The 17,388-nt window shown below is 43.3% G+C and overlaps 1 long non-coding RNA gene across 1 annotated transcript in view; it reads right to left on the bottom strand.

Annotated features, from left to right (window-relative positions):
* The window catches only part of LOC109856103, a 107,444-nt gene that overhangs the window by 45,325 nt on the left and 44,731 nt on the right, over positions 1 to 17,388 (bottom strand). The window contains exon 2 of the long non-coding RNA XR_002250350.1: positions 14,752 to 14,850. This is a non-coding gene — a long non-coding RNA (uncharacterized LOC109856103). The remainder of the gene's footprint in view (positions 1 to 14,751; positions 14,851 to 17,388) is intronic.

The following is a 17,388-nucleotide window of genomic DNA, read 5'->3' as shown; positions in this document are numbered from 1 at the left end:
TTTCAAAACAAATTTGGACAAAGTTGGGAGGCTATCGTGAAATTGGCCCCCCCAAACTTTTTTTAAATATAACTTTAGATTGAGCGNTGTGCAAACGAAAAATCGAAGTGTGCCAAACTGTGCAAACAATGTGCAAACGATTGACATAAAAAAAGTTTGTTTTTTTTAATGTTGGGGGGCCAACTTCACGTGGGTGCGCAACTTGCTGAACTTGATCTACTTTGCGCAAGACACTGATGCGTGCACAAAACGTTTTGATACTCGTGAATGCGATCGCTATATATTGGATAGTTTGACAACCGCTGTAAGTTCATTATCCTCCTGTCACCGACGATCTGACCGAGATAACGAAATTGTGTCGGAGAACGTGGTAATCGATCCTACCGATCGATTATGCGCGGTTAACAGAGCGATTTAACGCGCCGTTGCTGCAAAACATAAATCGACGTAGCCAGTTTATTCTTTTTTTTTTTTAATGCCAAAAGCATTCTCGTTATTACAAACAAAAATAACGTGTCGTGTATTTCATTGTTTACTCAAAGTTTTCGCGATAACAAATCGATCTTCTCAACTGTGATCTCTTACGCAGATATTAATAGTTTACAAGCACGATTTTACACTATTGCTATAGCACTAGCAGAGGAATCGAGCGCAGGAAAAATCGCTCAATTCAGTGACGTCCGCTTTAATGAGCGCGCTGATATGTAATTCCTCTGAAATGTCTCGCGTCACGGAAACACGATCTTGATCGCGAGTCGCGTCGATTTGCACTAACCGTCGCTGCTACGAGGATAAAACCGGACGCGCTCTGTACGCGTAACGCCAAGCACGGGAACCTATTTCACTTTGTGTTCACTAGCGCGCACATTTACATAACAAGACGCAAAAATCTAAATAATAGCGTACACATAAGCGAGTAACGAAGACACATTATTCCCGACGCTGCGCGAGAGATGAAACGCGACGATAAATTGAGCGATACTCAACATTCGGTAAATTTGCAATAAAACTATTGCACATACGATGAATTACATACGTCAATAAATATGTGTATCAATATGCGAACACGCGCGTAAATATATTATAATTCGAACGAACGATTGTGTACGTAATATACATTTTTTTTTTTTTCAATCAACAATTTATCAATGTAAACTAAAAAGCTTTAAAACGCTATTAACGTAACACGAGGAAAAAAAATATTTACTACGAACTTTTATATAAATGTTCCCCGCAACAGAATTTTTGAAGTGTACACAGGCGTTAAAAAGTTAAAAACTCAATCACTGACTCACTTTCGCTCGCTTCAACTTACTTTTCAAACTTGGCGGGTGATTGTCTCTCTCCGCGATCGCTGTATATATATGTATACACACACACACATACACAAACACTTTCTCCGCGAGATGTGAGATTTCAGTTTTTCACACGATTCACGAGTAAAATTGCGAGAAGAGTGCTCCGGAATTAATTCCGAAATGATCATAATGAGCTCGTTCTGTTTCAAAGGAAAAATTACCTTCAGCAGTCTTTTCAGAAAAAAAAAAAAAAAAAAAAAAATACAGATTTTGCACACGCGCGTGACGCAATAGTTGGATCTCGCGACGCTCGCGAACTCCCAGCGGCGGTGGTGCACACAGAAATAATCCCGCGCGCGCACGCGATATCTATTACGAGTGTCGTACGTATGCATAATTCTTCTGAAACGCACCCGCGTCACGGAAACTCGGAATTAACCTGGATACTCGAATTCACGAGCGCCGACGCTGACGCCGACGCCGGCCGTCTCGCTTGTCCAATCCGGATAATGAAACCGCGTACATGCGGGATATCACGCACACGCGGCTCTCTTCTCGATTATTACATCGAGCGAATTCCAAATTTCTCGTACACATCTCTCCTATTGCATCAAAAACCTCCCCTCGTATCTGGCCTCAACATATCGACCAGGCGCGCGCGCGCGCTCAACCGCATCCGATATGCATATATCGTCGCGTCAACGTATCATCGTCGAAATATTCGCACGTGGACCCCTCGCCACGCGTTCTATACGCGGTTGAACGTAAAACGTACAATTTATGCAAGATGCAAAGTTATTATTTTCGAACGTGTGTGTGTCTTCACTTTGTAATTATTTAATATCGATCTTTTTTTTTTCGTGTACATGAAAAATCTTACTTCTCTCGTTCGATAAATCAAACTTCAATTCGTGATCGCGTGACGATATATTTGTTCTCAGGAATGGAAAAATTCACAGCGCGACACACAACGAAATCGTTCGCGAATTCGCACCGGAAAAAAACATGAGAATTTATTAATGCCGGAACGCTTCGCGTGCATTTGCGAGCGGCAGAGCGCATTTTCGAGTGGATACGCGATATTCGGACGAGAGAGGTAAACAGACCGGACGGCGATGAATTATGAAAGTGGATTAGTTATGCTCGTCACAGATGTTGCTACCTCGCTCCTACCGGTATAGATGAAGAACGATCTCGCTCGCTTCCCGCTTCGCGTGCGAACTTTTGCACATCACGCGACTCGATCCGAGCGTATAATAACTGGAATCAATCGCGAATCGCGACCGAGATTTCTTACTTACTTGCGTAAGCAACCTTCCGAACAACGTAAGAAAAGATGTTAAATCGCGTTTGCTCGTTTAAAAAAAAAATAAAACTGTAAACAAAGTCACTTATTGTTTTTTTAAATCCGTTTTGCAAAAACAAAGATGAATTGTAGCGCACTAGCGGATAACTGGGCGCAGATGTAATCTAAATATGACATTTAGCGTTACTCTTAGCTGAGCTTTCGTATATTTGTTTATTCGAATATCCAACGGCGATGTTTTAGACACCGCGTATAAAAGACGTAGGATTGACGCGAGATTAAATGCAACGCGCGCTCGAAAGAGAGGTATCAACGTATACAACGCGTTGCATCACGTCATGGAAACCGGACATAGTTACCACCACGTGGCATGAGAACCCGACACGCGGTCGTACGCGGACTTTCCCGGTGTGCCGCGCGCGCATATGTGTGTACGCACGTATCTCGTATGTGCTGCTGTACATAAGCACACGCATTTATTTATACGCGTGTCGGTATTACCGGTAATACAAAACGCAAAATTTTCACGTATACATGCGACGTGTTTCCCAGAAGAATTATCTTAATAATCCAGCTGCGGATGTCTCTATAAATCGAGAACTCGTTGATTGGTTTCTCGGAGTCGATCGACTCCGTCGAGAATAAAAGCGCGATTCTCTATCTGCTACAGCGATTATCTATCTACTACATTTGTGAAATCTCGTGATAATGTTCTCACACAAATGTGTTAAAATTAAATCTGCGACTTAAAATCCGTGACAGAGAGATCACAGGTAAACACACAAATGTTATGTCCGCGACTCTTAAAAAATCTATCACATGACGATGTGTAAAAATACAATCCCGTGCAAAAGTCTACAATTTATATAAATTGCGTCCTTTCAAACGCTGTGAATAATTTCAATCGTCACACGATATAGAATATATATAGATACTTGACGACACTTGACAAAGAGGTTTTTATCAATGCGAGGTTTGTTTTATCTTTCGTTGTTCCTATTTTTCCTCGCGTTACCGTTCATAAATACTTCTTGATCTCTCGTATCACGTAACACGACCGAGCAACAAATTTGCTTTGCTCTAAATACGCTATTTCTATCGACAAACTTAATAAAACCGGACAAGACACATCCTATCGGTCAATTTTCAGCAAATTTCAAGAATAGAACGTTCTGGACAATAAATTATCATCCTTAATAACGCCAAACGTCAAATTTAGAAACTTTATTTGATTTGTACGAACGGTTTGAATAAAAAAAACCTCTTAACGTACATTAAAATAATAAAAACCCAATAGATGAATATTATAATTTATCCATTTATTTTATATTTTTATTGCGTTCAACTGAAATAGTAACGGGATAGAGGGGGGGAGAGAGAGAGAGAGAGAGAGAGAGGNGGNGGAGAGAGAGAGAGAGAGAGAGAGAGAGAGAGAGAGAGAGAGAGAAAGCGATACAAAAGGCGATAAAATATCGCCGTCGCAACGCGACTCAACGGACGACAGTTGCATCCGACTGCGGGTTGTCGCGAGTAGCGTCGCGGTCGCTCGCGCTAAGCAGCTGCTCTCTTCCGAGGGAATCGTAACGCGAGGACACACGAGGCAAACCGGGATGACGGCGGCAGATGTAAACGAGAGAAGCTTTTATCTTTAATGGATTCGCCCGGAGGGGCGGGGGAGGGGGGGGGCAAAACCGGGATCTTCGGGGGTTGAAAATACCTCGGTGGTAACGAAGTTTCGTAACGAGCGCGACAGCAGCGACGTACAGTTCGCGAGAACGCGGGTCACCTCTCTCTCTCTCTCTCTCTCTCTCTCTTTCTCTTTCTCCTCGTTGCACAACCCCAATTTAAATTCCAATTGCAGGCGCGATCGGACTAAAATTAAGTGTCGCTTTTCCAGGGCAACCTGGTCGCGACGAGTTTTCGCGAACTTTCGCGGCGGATAATGACAGCGGAGAGAATTTTTCGCCGAAGGAAGAGAATAACAAAGTACCGACGACATGTTTATAAGAAATAAAAATGTAGCAGACGTACGTAACGTTACCGTTTGAGTAACTGATATGCTATATCTTTTACGTGGAACACGATTTTCTCACTCTATTTAATATCGAAAGAAAATATAGTATGAAATTTTCATTAGAGAAAACGCGACGCAGAGAGAGTCTCTCTCATTTGAGACAATTTCTATTACATTTAGAACGTTCCTAAGAACTAGAACGTCACTGTGAACTCCCTCGAAATTTCCTCGCTCTTTACATTTTCCGTGACTTAATCTTTTTTTTTGAGAAACTTCTGGCGAACGAAATCTTAAGTATAATCTGGAACATTGAACAAGTTTTTTAAGAGAGAACATACTTGGTCGGTTATAATTATCGTTGTCGTCGTTACGGGGGGGGGAAAAGAGTTCGTGAGGAAGATCTGGACGTGATTATAGTAATAACTTTTATTTCACCACAAACCGTCTAGAAGAGAAGTTCCTTAATCACTTATCGCGAGAGAACGAGATACGCGGCGATCAGAAACGACGAGCGTTAAACCTTCTTTGGCGGAATATCAAGCGTGACACAGCCGAGGAGCACTATTTCGATTTTCAACGACCCACTTTACAAGATGTCGATATTAATATTCAACGATTCCGCGCGAAAGATTGTGCGGACTCCCAATTCCTCAATCATGCAAAGTGTCGTTTATAATTCCAAAGAACCACCGTTTGCGATAGAAAAGATCAAATCTATTTATTTTTCTCTTTTTTTTTTTTTGTTAATAATGTAACACTTCGAAAGCGAGTGGTAAACGATTTTTCGAAATCGACGCCAGATTTCTCGCGTGTGTCTGCCATTCGTAGAATTCGCGCTATGTGCTCGCATCCGCTACCAATGATTATTCGAATATTCGAGGCACCCAAAGCGTCAAATATTTCCGACCCCCGTTCACTCGATACACAAGAGTATCCAAAAGTATTTTATCGAACGAATTCTTTGGCGTATTTCGAATTCGAATTCTACGTCGGGAATTCAACTTTGTGATTTTCACCGTCAAATATCGTTGCGTTCTTTTGTTTGCGTTCTTAAAAAACTAAAGAGTTGAAAGATTTTACGGAAATATTGAATTAATTTGTCAAAAAAAAAAAACAAAATACAACACACATGCCTATACGCGCTATTTTTTTCTTTTTTTTGGTTTTTAAATACACGCGTTATTTCTAATATGTTGTATTCAATTTTTGTTTTTCATCTACTCGAAATTCGTCACTCCGTTATCGGGAGCGTTTTTCAATTAGTCCACCCCGTATAACTCGCGCACGTGATCGCGACGCGGCGTCCACTGCAGCAGTCGATATGTCGGAAAACGCGCATTGCAAGAATAACATATCTATGTCCGCGTCGGCCGGCACTGCGTCACTTTGCGCGCTCTCCAATTTGAAATAACGAAGCCACGGCGAATTTCTACGTTGCGTTCGCTGCGCGCATTCCGATATATATGCTTACGATCAAAAAACACATAAAACCGACGCGAAAGAGTCCGCGCGCGCGCGTGGACATGTCGTGAAAAATGTTTATTCGTGAAATTTAAAAAGAACGAATATGGAAGTGAAAAAAGATGATGACGTGCACGTTTTTATATCGCGAGCGCGCGCGCGCACGCGTCGTGTATCTATTATATATAAAATATTTCATGAAAACGAATGATGTTCGAAGCGCGTCACACCTGTGTATCTTGATCTCGGCGCGCTGCAACGTCTAATAAAACGTTTTCGCGAACGGGTAAGACGAGAGCAGAACGGACGACAAGCACGTAATAAATGCGCGAACGATTTCTCATTCCTTCCTCTTTACGTCGCTCCGCTTCCATCTGTGCGCGCGCGCGCGCGGACACACGCACACGTTACCGCTGACACGCACCGTCATACATTAAAAGACGCAGAGAGACGAGAAATCGCCTGCAACTGGATTCCACGAGTCGGCCGGCAGGCCACAAAACTTGGCCGAGACTCAAAAGAATCGTATCTTCTCTCTTTCTCTCTCGCTTCACGTATATCCTCTTCCTCCTCCTCTTCTCTCCTCTCTACCGCTTCCTTGCTTCTCCTTCTCCTCTCGTGACTCTCGGCCGCAGAGAACCGCTGTGGTGTGTTCTTTGCATTCTGCGCATCCCGCCGAATTACGGTTTAAAAACTGTTCTCGCGACGAACAAGAGAACGAACAAAAAAAAAAAAAAAGAGGAAAAAACGAGAGAAGGAAAAAAAGAGACGAGCTCTTATATTGATACTCTTGGCAGCCCGAGAATACACGTCGTACAATACAAAGCTAATATTGACCGAATCTGAGAGATTTCTGGGAAAATAATATCGGAACCACTTGTATTTGTGTGTGTGTGTGTGTGATTTTGAATAAATGCGATATATCTTTGTATAAACATTTTTTTTGTTTTTAATTCACGAAAGTGTTTGAACATATTCAAATGCTGGAATGTGCGAAGCGCGCACGTGTGTGTATGTTAATTAACACCGAATTCTCAGAGTTTTGTCCGCGTACTGTCCGATGACTGTCAGCGCGTAAAATCCGCTCGCGTGTTATAGATGTAGTTTGCATTCGACGTAGAATCTCGCGCGCGCGCGCGCGTGTGCACGTTCTCGACACCGCACGATAACGTAGTGAAGTAAATGTGTCGGAACTGTCGCGAAGTATACGTCAACGTCGCGCTGGAAGGTTATAAAGCCCACGTATATATTCGAAGACTGGCGGATTCAGGATCTCGCGCGACGCCGCCGTAGGCTGTTTAATGCAGAGAATTAATCCTTCTGTGGTGTATACGTTCTCACACGACGCATGCACGACACGCAACACGGTATATCGCGAGAGAGAGAGAGAGAGAGAGAGAGAAACATAAGTGCGGTGTTTAATTTATATCTTGATCGCGATTCAAATACGAAGAGAGTTTCGCGAACATGGTTATAGATGATAAAAATGCAGGAAGAGTTGCGCAACGCGTATTACAAAATGCAATATCAATCGCGCTTATAAGCAGTTACACGTACGCGCGCGTCGTACCCATACAATAGCGCGAAGAGCAGCATATCAAACGCGATAACGAACATATCTACCTAACCTATGTGTTTGTCAAACGTCGCGTGTGTCCGTCGCGTAAGCGCATGCGCGCGCGCGCGCGCGCTCTTTAATTAAACGCTTAAAGTTGGTAATCGAAATTCACGCGACGTTCTCGCGAAAGGTTAAAAGATTAACATCTCCGCGGAAAAACACACGGATAGATCTGCGTGGCGCGCCAGTGTTTCCTTAAGCCGCGTTTAAAAACCCACGTGTAAACCTCGCGCTCGGCTCAGCTCGAATTCAGAATTCGTCTACGCGCGCGCGGCACCCGCGCGAGACCGAGAAGGCAGAAAATTATCCCTCGAAACCTCTCGATCGTTCTTTCTCCTAACGCTTTTATCTGTCTCTCTCTCTCTCTCTCTCTCTTTTTCGCTTTCCTTCTCTCTCGTCGCACCGGTATTTCTCCCACCTTTCCCGTTTCTATCTGTTCCTCGCTCTCTTCCTATCTCCCTCTCCCTCGCCGCGCTCTTTCTGCCTTCGGTCGCCTCTTCCTCCTCGCCGTACCTCTCGCCGCCGCGCAACGCTCTTTCTCGACCGTCGTCCGGGTTCCATCGTTTTCGCGTGTGTACGTGGGCAAGGCGCTCGATATTTCAGGCCGTCGCCCACGAGAAACGCAGTTCCTGGGGGCGTGTTCCGCCACGGACGGCGGCGGAGAGACCAAAAGCCCGGCGTTATACCTCCGGCCGTTCGTTTACACCGAGAAACGTTAAGAGAAGAAACCGAGAGCCCCGGCATAATTTCCGCCGGAGACGAACGCGTCTGCCGTTCTCGCCGGGAGAAGAGTCTCTCTTTCGAGTGCGCGAACGTGTAATCGGAATTTCGTTGCCGGAATTAAAACGGTATATAATTTCGATGAGTGCAATTTCCCGCAGCGAAAACGACCGACCGACCGTTTCTCGCTTGTCGATCGTTTTCGACATTGCGAATAAACATTGCAAAATGCTTTTACTGTGATATTATATTGTTTTTTTTTTTTTTTTTTTTTTTTTTTTTTTGGATCGTTTACGCGTTTTGATTTCCGCATTTGAAATTTCCGCTACGACGACGTCGGCTCGTGCAATTTTTACAACGGTTTCGTCTAAAACGGATCGGAAAGAATTAACGTCGCGTGAAGCAGCTAATTTTCGGCGGAAATGACGTGTTCAGAAAAGGAAACGTTAACCATCGAAACGTACGGTAAATCCAAAATAAAAACACGAATAGTTTTTACTTTAATGTTGCACGATTACGCTTGTTTGTCTGAGGAAAGAAATTCAGTCCCGTCAAATCCTGTGTACACAATCAACGTTTCGTCGATTCCGCTAAAGTCTGGCCAAGCGATATTTTCGGACAAAATGACAATACGAGGCGCGGGATCGATATTCAAATAAAATCGAGTTACCGATGTCGTAATAGATAAACGATATTATCGGCGTGTTGGATGCGCGAAACAAGCAAGGCTTGCGGTTCCGAGTATTTCGAGCAAATCGGCGAAGTAAATCCGAGAACGCGAGATTAAGCGATTCCAACACACAGCGTCCGACGTTCGATCGAGCGGAACTAACTGCTCTGTTATGTGCATTTTAAGTATATTGTTAACACAGCGTAATTGTGGACTTATCGTTTTCCGAGATTTTATCTCCGCGCCATCAAAATACTCTTTCAAATCAATTTATCTCGCATTTATTTTGTATTTCGTAGACAACTTTTTTTCTCATTGCTTTACAGTAACATAATACGTGTGTGTAAACATTGCAAAATAAAAGTGCTAATTCTTTATTTTCTGAATAAAATTATTGTCACACTTCAAACTTGTGTGTCGCGTCTACCTTTTCCGCTTAACACTAGATTTACCAGACCAGTCATTTTGATTGGTCGTGCAATTTCAATTCAAAATTCCTACTGCATGTAACGTTTGCTTTCCGAAATGATGTTATGACTTTTGTAGCTATAAGTAGAGAATACATTTTATGAACTTAATGTTACTATATATATATTCGTAACAAATATATTTTTTGTTATTGACACTTATACCAGTACCAAAATGACTGGTGCATGCTGGTATATCTATGTTAAACGAAACGTAATATTCAAAATTTCGCTGTTTTGAAACAAGAAAACCGCCGAAGTTACGACGCGCCGCGACGTCTTACTTCCCCGATTGAGTATAACTTCGAACTCAATTCGTTCCTTCCTCCCTCTCCCGTTTATTATGAAGCACTTGCCCACTTCCGAGACGCGCGAAGAGGATTAACGCCGGATGTTGCTGGAGAATGCATCGCGGTAACACGTGGTAAATGCGCCGCGCGCGTGTCGTGTCGGCAATTAACCCTTTACAGTCCAAATTTCTGTTACGCCGTTGTGTCGCACGTCACGGAGAGAGTTTCGCGTCAACGAGGATAATTTCAACCCCCGCGGTTGTGTTGTAAAGTTTCTTTATTCATGAGAAACGTTTCGCGCGACGAAACGCTCGATTAGACAACGCGATAAATTTATATCCAACGTTGCCGATCGTAAAAGAATAATTTTTGCGCGACAGATACGTACGTGTGCGTAGCAAGTTTACAAACTACGGACACGAGAGAATCGACGATGTGAGGGTAACGCGCCAATCGACGCGTGATAATCGACCGCACAAATTATATATCCGTTCGTCTCTAATAAAAACTAAATTTTCGATTAACGTGCGATTTAAGTGCGAAAGTGAACTTCAAGTCAAGTGTTTCAACATGACCGTGTATAACGCGCGCAAAGACGCGTAATATTCTCTTGCCGTACGTTTCAATATAACGGACACGTGTGTGCTTCAGCGAAATTCGCGACGGCAGCGCGCAGTTTTGAAACGTTATTCCGTTCCGCGAGACGACATCCGTTTTAATCGGCTCAACTCACCAACTGTGCGACAAGATATTTAATTACGTCGAGAGTGATAAAGAGAGAGAGAGAGAGAGAAAGAAAGACACGTGGCAATATTTTTTTCGGAATCGCGCTTGTTCACAGCGTTACGCATAAATCGCGCATTAACGTTTCAGATTTATATATTGTAAAAAAAAAAAAACAATTGCCTGAAGCAATGCTACGATATAGTGTATTTCTTCGAACGTATCGTTTCCGTCGACTCATGAAATGCAGATACGTTTTTTTTTGTATTTTTTTTACATTGCAATTATTGATTAACTAATTACATCCGTGACAGAGAAAAATCCGTAAAATGTCACGTCGCTGAGTGTTCTCTCGTAAAATATCTCGTTGAGTCTTGCGACACGTCGTCGCGACGTACGTACGAGATCTCTCGTGAGTCATCGAATCGCGGCCGCGCGGATTCATTTCGCGCGGATATTCCCCAAAAACACGCAAGTGATCGATGACGCGTTCCGTTCGACCGGAGGGGAATGTAACGATATATACGCGCGAATTTCAAAAATCCATTCAACCGCGCGCGAGAATCCAGAGAGAAGTTCCGAGCGAGTGCGCTGACCGAACAAAGAGCAAGAACAATAAAATTTGCATAGATGTCGAATAAATAACAATGTAGAACGCGCGGTACTGTAAATCAAACGTTGTCCAGCGCCAGCGTAACGCGCGCGCGTGTGTGCGTACGCATGTGCACCTATATTATTGCGTACATCGTTTATTATCGAGATACATTCATTCTCGCGCGCGCATTGACACGGATTCTTGTAACGGAGAAAGAATCCGATCCGTGTTCTCTTTTAAATTAACGTCGCGCCGTAGTCATCGACGATATTGACTCGCGCAACTGTCGGAAGAACAGAGCTATCGATTTTGCGAGATAAGCGCTCACTTGTATCGAGAGACGCATTCGTATATCAATATTTACATGACGCGTTGTAATACACCGATGCGGAAAGTACACAAGGTGAGAGAGAGAGAGAGAGATTTGTCTTTCTCCTGTTGAAACTTTCGCTACTGCAAATTTGCTTTAACACGCACGAAAAGCAAGAAACAACGGAATAGGTACGCGTTTGCAAAGAAGCGATCGAAGATCGAGCGCGATAAAGAAGACCCGCCCCGCACGTGAACTTGTAACACCGCGCGTAAAAGCGGAAGTTTGACTTAATGCATCCCCTTATATCCTTAAAGATAGAATCCTCCCTCCTCCTTTCTCTCCCACGCGGTACACAATAGAGTATACATACATATGTGACTCGTATAAAACTGCATTTTTCTCTACCTCCGCAAACTTTTCTTCTACGCCGTGTCTCGCGAAATGAGAAAACGGTTCGCGCCGTTTTTTTTATTCTTCGCGACAATTCCTCGGCGCGCGCGTTTCGGGATGTTTTAAAAACATACACACACACACATCACGAGATTGAAGAAATTCTCGCGAGAATGAGCGAGATCATCGCGTGAGAAACTTTCGCGTCTTTATTCATCATCTGATGAAATATAACGAGCGTATCTCTACCTTGGCGCGTATCGGCGATATTTTACCACCACCAATCGGCCTACGTAACGCGGCGCGAGTTTTGTAATGCGCGATTTGACGCACGACGGAGGCGAGGAAAACTACGCCGGGCGCAGGCAGAAAGCGCGCGTGGGTTGTTTCGATCATCGTCGCGAGGAAACGTACCGCCGAGGCGGGTTGACTCACTCCGTCCGAGAGACGACGAGTTCCCATAGCAAGGTGCTCGTTGCGTGCACGCGCGCGCGCGTTGCAATCTGCGACCACACGTATATCTACGTGTATGCGGTAAGAGACAGAATTGTCCGTTGACGTCATCGTCGTCGACGATTTATTCGATCCGAAGTTTGACACGCCTATATATTGTCGTTGTCTTGGACGAATCGCGTTGGTATATTTGAGCAACAACGCGTTTTGCACGAATCGAAAGTAGATCTGAGAACGATGTCACGAACACTCGATGATAAGATAATGAGAGAACGTTAATCCCAGATATTTGAATAGGTACATCCGTCGTGTACATCGGTCATACCACATAAGCGTTCAGGAATAGCCGAGTTCTGGTCTAAAAATGTAACCGAGATAAGGTTTTCAGAGAGTGGAGAATCGTTAAAACGTGAACCGAGATCTCAAGATATCGCTTTTTAGATCGCGCTTTCGGATAAAAATAAGCGGAAAAAGTTCAAAGGTTTAAAAAAATCGTTTACACGTTGACACGCTAGTTATTTTCAAAAATAACTAAATTGCATCATATACGTTGTATCGAGGCGTTGAAATATACGCGGAAACACGGTTTGGAGATGGTCTCCACGTGGAAAACATGTCCTATCGGCCATCGCGTAGTTTTCCAGAGATAGATTTGTCGACGAAAAACTTTACTGTGTAGATAGATATTTCAGGTTTTTTACGATTTTTTTTTTTTCAGTCCACCACGTGCCAAATATAAAACTTTACTTGTAGGTTAAGCGAGAACTTTTTTTTTTTTTTTTTTTTTTTTTTTTTTTTTTTTTTTTTTTTTTTTTTCAAATCGATACAACGTGCAATGCGCAACGCGAAAATTTCACACGCGAATATGCGCACACATGCAACGTGAAATGTATTTAGTTAATAAAAAAAATTAATTACAAGTAATAATCCTTAAATCATTTGGACACACATTTCTAATTATTTAACTTTATGTGACGCGAACGATTTGCGTAGCCGCGCAATAAAATTACGTTGTATTAATATAATAAAGTACTCTCTCGCTCTCTGCGAAGTACTCAATTTATAACGCCAAGTTATTTTAATAAAGTGCTAAGCGATTTCCGGTAATAGGCAATTACAGTATAATTAAAGTTCTATATAATACTATTTTTCGAAATGTGCGTTGCGCACGTCGAACAAATCGCACTTTCGACATCCGCGTCAGACGAAATTTGTACCATCGCGATGTGAATTTTACGTCACGCCGGATGCCACTCGTTCCATAGAAAACACTACACACACAGTACTCTCCAATATTCACGTTATCGGCCCGAAAACCGTTGTGTATCGATAACAAGCGAGCTCTTCTGAATATTGCTTGATTGTAAATCCGAAAGATTTGAAATTTTCGCGATTCAGACGAACCTCAGCTCGATAATCCATTTGCGCGTCGCAAATTTCAAAACAATATTCCTATATTAATTAAAACCAAAAAATAAAAAAACAAAAACAAAAAAAAAGAAAACTAATCTCACACCGCGAAAATACATCACGACAAACTTTTATTGCTAATCAAACCAACAGTAAAGAAGCAATTTTCCAGTGAATTATTTGTCTCTGGTCTTCTCTTTACGTGATGATATTTTTTTTCCGTATATATCAAACGCTCTAAGAATGCTATCAATTTTCGTTATTCGCGAATTTCTCTCTCTCTCTCCCTCTCTCTCTTTCGTCATGCAGATCGGAATAGAACATCGCTATAGCAACTACAGGTATAGTTGCGATTCGATTGAATACACTGTTCGGCTCGAAAGCCACTACCGATAACGTGAACCGCCGTAACCCTCCCCCCCCCCCGAAATCCACAAAATTCCGGAATCCCGGGTCTGCCACGCGCAGGATAAAACACAGAGAAGAACGAGGATAATAAAAAGCCCCCTCTGTTCCGCAACTCTGCGCCACCGCACCGAGGAGGAAAAAAAAATCGGTTCGAAGATTTTATAATGGTCAAACGCCGCTTGCGCGGAAAACTATCCGTATAAAAGTAATCGGATGATACAAAAACACGCGCGTTCGTGTAAATTTCGTTTTATTTATCATTCACGTCGTTTCAAACACTCGTAATTTAAGCGTATCACATTTCCGTGTATTTAATGTTCCGTGCGGCAGAGCGTTTTACGAAATAACTCAATGGTAATACCGTTTCGCACTCATTTACGTCGTTTCAATCATTCGATGAAAAAAAAAAAAAAAAAAAAATTGCGCTTTATTTTTCCCTCTATTTTTTTTCTGTTTAAATCGTCATCGAAAAACAAACTAGAATCAATTTGCGACGCCAAATTGTATCAATTGGTATCGTCCCCAAATTTGCAAACTCTCTCGCATAAGTCGATATAAACAACATAATCGCCTTCGCAGTTTCATGCAAATGATTTACGGGATTTGATTACTTACCTATTTTCTATCTCGAACCCCATCGCGACATATCCAGTGACGCAGCAAGATCGATGGTGAGATCGGTTGTGATCCTTGGTTCACTCGGGGAGGGTTCACCTGTAAGAAAAGAGAGAAAAAAAATCAACAACCGGAAGATGCGAAGCGTAATCGTTGCGATTTAAGTTGAGTCGCAATGACGGTGCGCATCGCACGCAATCATGCGGACAAAACACACACGGATGTGCGTTGTGCATCGTTCGATTATGTGTCACACATGCGGTATCCCCGTTTCGTTTATTCATCGTCGAGTATACATCAGTGATCTTTATTTCGCAAACAGAGCGCACTTTGCAATAATTCCCCTTTTGACCGGTTATTTTGTTATCAAGTTCTCTGAACGCGCGCAGGATCCGAGTAGAATTACTATTTTTCACGTTTATATGCACACACAAAGAAGCAACGGAAATCCGATCGTCGGAAATTCTCGGCTCGGACACGGTAGCGCTCGAACGGCGCGAAAAGTAACTATATAGCGCGCGTAAGTCATCGTCATCATCATCGCGCGCGCGCGCGCGCGAATCAAACGTGTAAAACGAACCGATACGTTACCGAACAAAATGCACAGTTAATATTACGCGAGGAACAGGAAAAACGAAGATAACAGCAATGTATTTACATACAATGTGTTTGCATAAAATTAATTTCCAGATATAAAATTGTTCGACGAGAGTTTATCTGTAGAGCGCGTGAACGTCCACGTTAAAAACCTACGTATATCGCCCGTGCACGTTCGCGTTTGTTTGTGCTTTCGCACATTGACAAACGTGTGGAAAAGCATCAGACTCAAATACGCGTTGACCTACTTTTCGCTAAACTAAATTACGTAATAAATATAATTACACGTGTGTGCGCGCGCGTGTGTGTGTGCGTGCTTCAAATCGAAATGCAAACTGCTTTTGCCTCGAAAGCGTCTCGCGAATACTTATGTTTGTTTCGCGCGAGTGGTTATAAACGTTGAAGATACACACATTTCAGTGGTGTACGCACGTGAGCGTATAAATTACGCTCGTGAGACGTTATCTGCATATATTATGTAAATTGTCAAATAAGTGTGTATATATTGTATATATATATATACACACACGTACATATACAGCCAGAATTCTCATTAAACGAGGAAAACACTTTTAATTTATTTTGTGTGCCATCTTCGCAAATTTATTTTGTCAATGTCTGTGACGCGCAATAATAAACGCAGTGCGTTATTTTTGTTGAATAATACACACCACCACACTACAACACAGCCGGTGAAACAAATGAAAATGTTTTACCGAAAATGTTTATGCCAGTCGCGACAAACTAAATCAATAAAAATTGAATTATCCACCAAACGTAATTTAATCCTCATTTCGATCGAGCGATATTTATTTTTTTTTTTTTTTCACACATCGGTGTTTGAGGTCAGATCTCAGGCCGCGTCGCGTCATGAAATCGCTCGCTGAATGTAAGGAAGCGATCGATTCGAGAAATCACTGCAAAACAGGAACCTCGCCCTAGCCGAAGGGCGTTCTCGGCACAAAGCGGTCGGAGCGCTCGCGCGCGCGCGAAAAAGAGTGAGAGAGAGAGAGAGAGACAGTCACACAATCCCTTTTTCCTCTGAATATCGGAGGGATCTACGAGCGCGCTCTCCTTCCTGGAAACCGCTCCTCGATATCGCGTCGCATCGCCTTCCTCCCGCTGAAGCGTGTGAAGGATCCTACGGGTCCGACGTACAAAGTACCTCGGATATATCGTTGAGAACAACGACAACAGATCCTCGTGATCGTCGAAACCCACGGGGATCAACAAGAACATAAAACGTATATAAAAAATAAAAAAAAAAAATGATTGAAATCTCGAATCGTGCAATACAATTATCATCAAAATTTCAAATCATCTGTAAATCACAAGATCCGATTTGTTTTCTCTGTTTTCAGAAGTAGACAGATCTCGCTTCAATGTCTCAGACTTAATTGTTCTTTCCTTCTTCGCGCGCGATTCTTCTCTTCGCGAATTATATAGCATTGTACGTACGATGAGATAAAGAAGCGCGAAAAAATTGTTCTATTTTTTTCCGTCGTGTTTCTCGAGAACATCGGGGACAATTTCCATTCTATTTCGTTCCATTATATTCCTTCTAAATCGCCGTCCTCTCGCACGCATCATCCTTTTTCTCTGTTTCGCGCGCGCGCGCTCGCGTCCCTTTTCTCGTCTCCTCTCGCATACACACGCATACACGCGCGACATACGATCGGACGAAAGATAATCGTGGAGCTGCCTGTCGTATTCCACACAGCGCGCGCGGCTTTCGGGTGTGCTGGTTACCCGAAGGGGGTGACGCCGGGCGTCGCGAGGCAGTATGGCAAGGTAGAGGAAGGGGAGAAAAGGGAGGCGGAGAGGCCGCAACGGGGACGGAAGAGAGAAGAGAACCGAGAGAGCATAGTCGCGCAAAGCGAAGAGGAGTCGGGCCGGCAGGCACGAGGGATGGCGAGAGAAAGGGAGGATTGGAGGCGGCCGGGTAATGGGGGAGTCGGGTACGTAGGGTGGGCTCCGGTGGTACGGCAACGAGCGGTTTCGCGGGTCTGTGGGTGGACAGGCGGCGGCGAGGGGGAGGGC

Source organism: Pseudomyrmex gracilis, unplaced genomic scaffold (assembly GCF_002006095.1).
Source record: "Pseudomyrmex gracilis isolate BER0280 unplaced genomic scaffold, ASM200609v1 scaffold_107, whole genome shotgun sequence".
Lineage (NCBI taxonomy): Eukaryota > Metazoa > Arthropoda > Insecta > Hymenoptera > Formicidae > Pseudomyrmex > Pseudomyrmex gracilis.
This window is presented reverse-complemented; position numbering and strand designations above follow the sequence as displayed.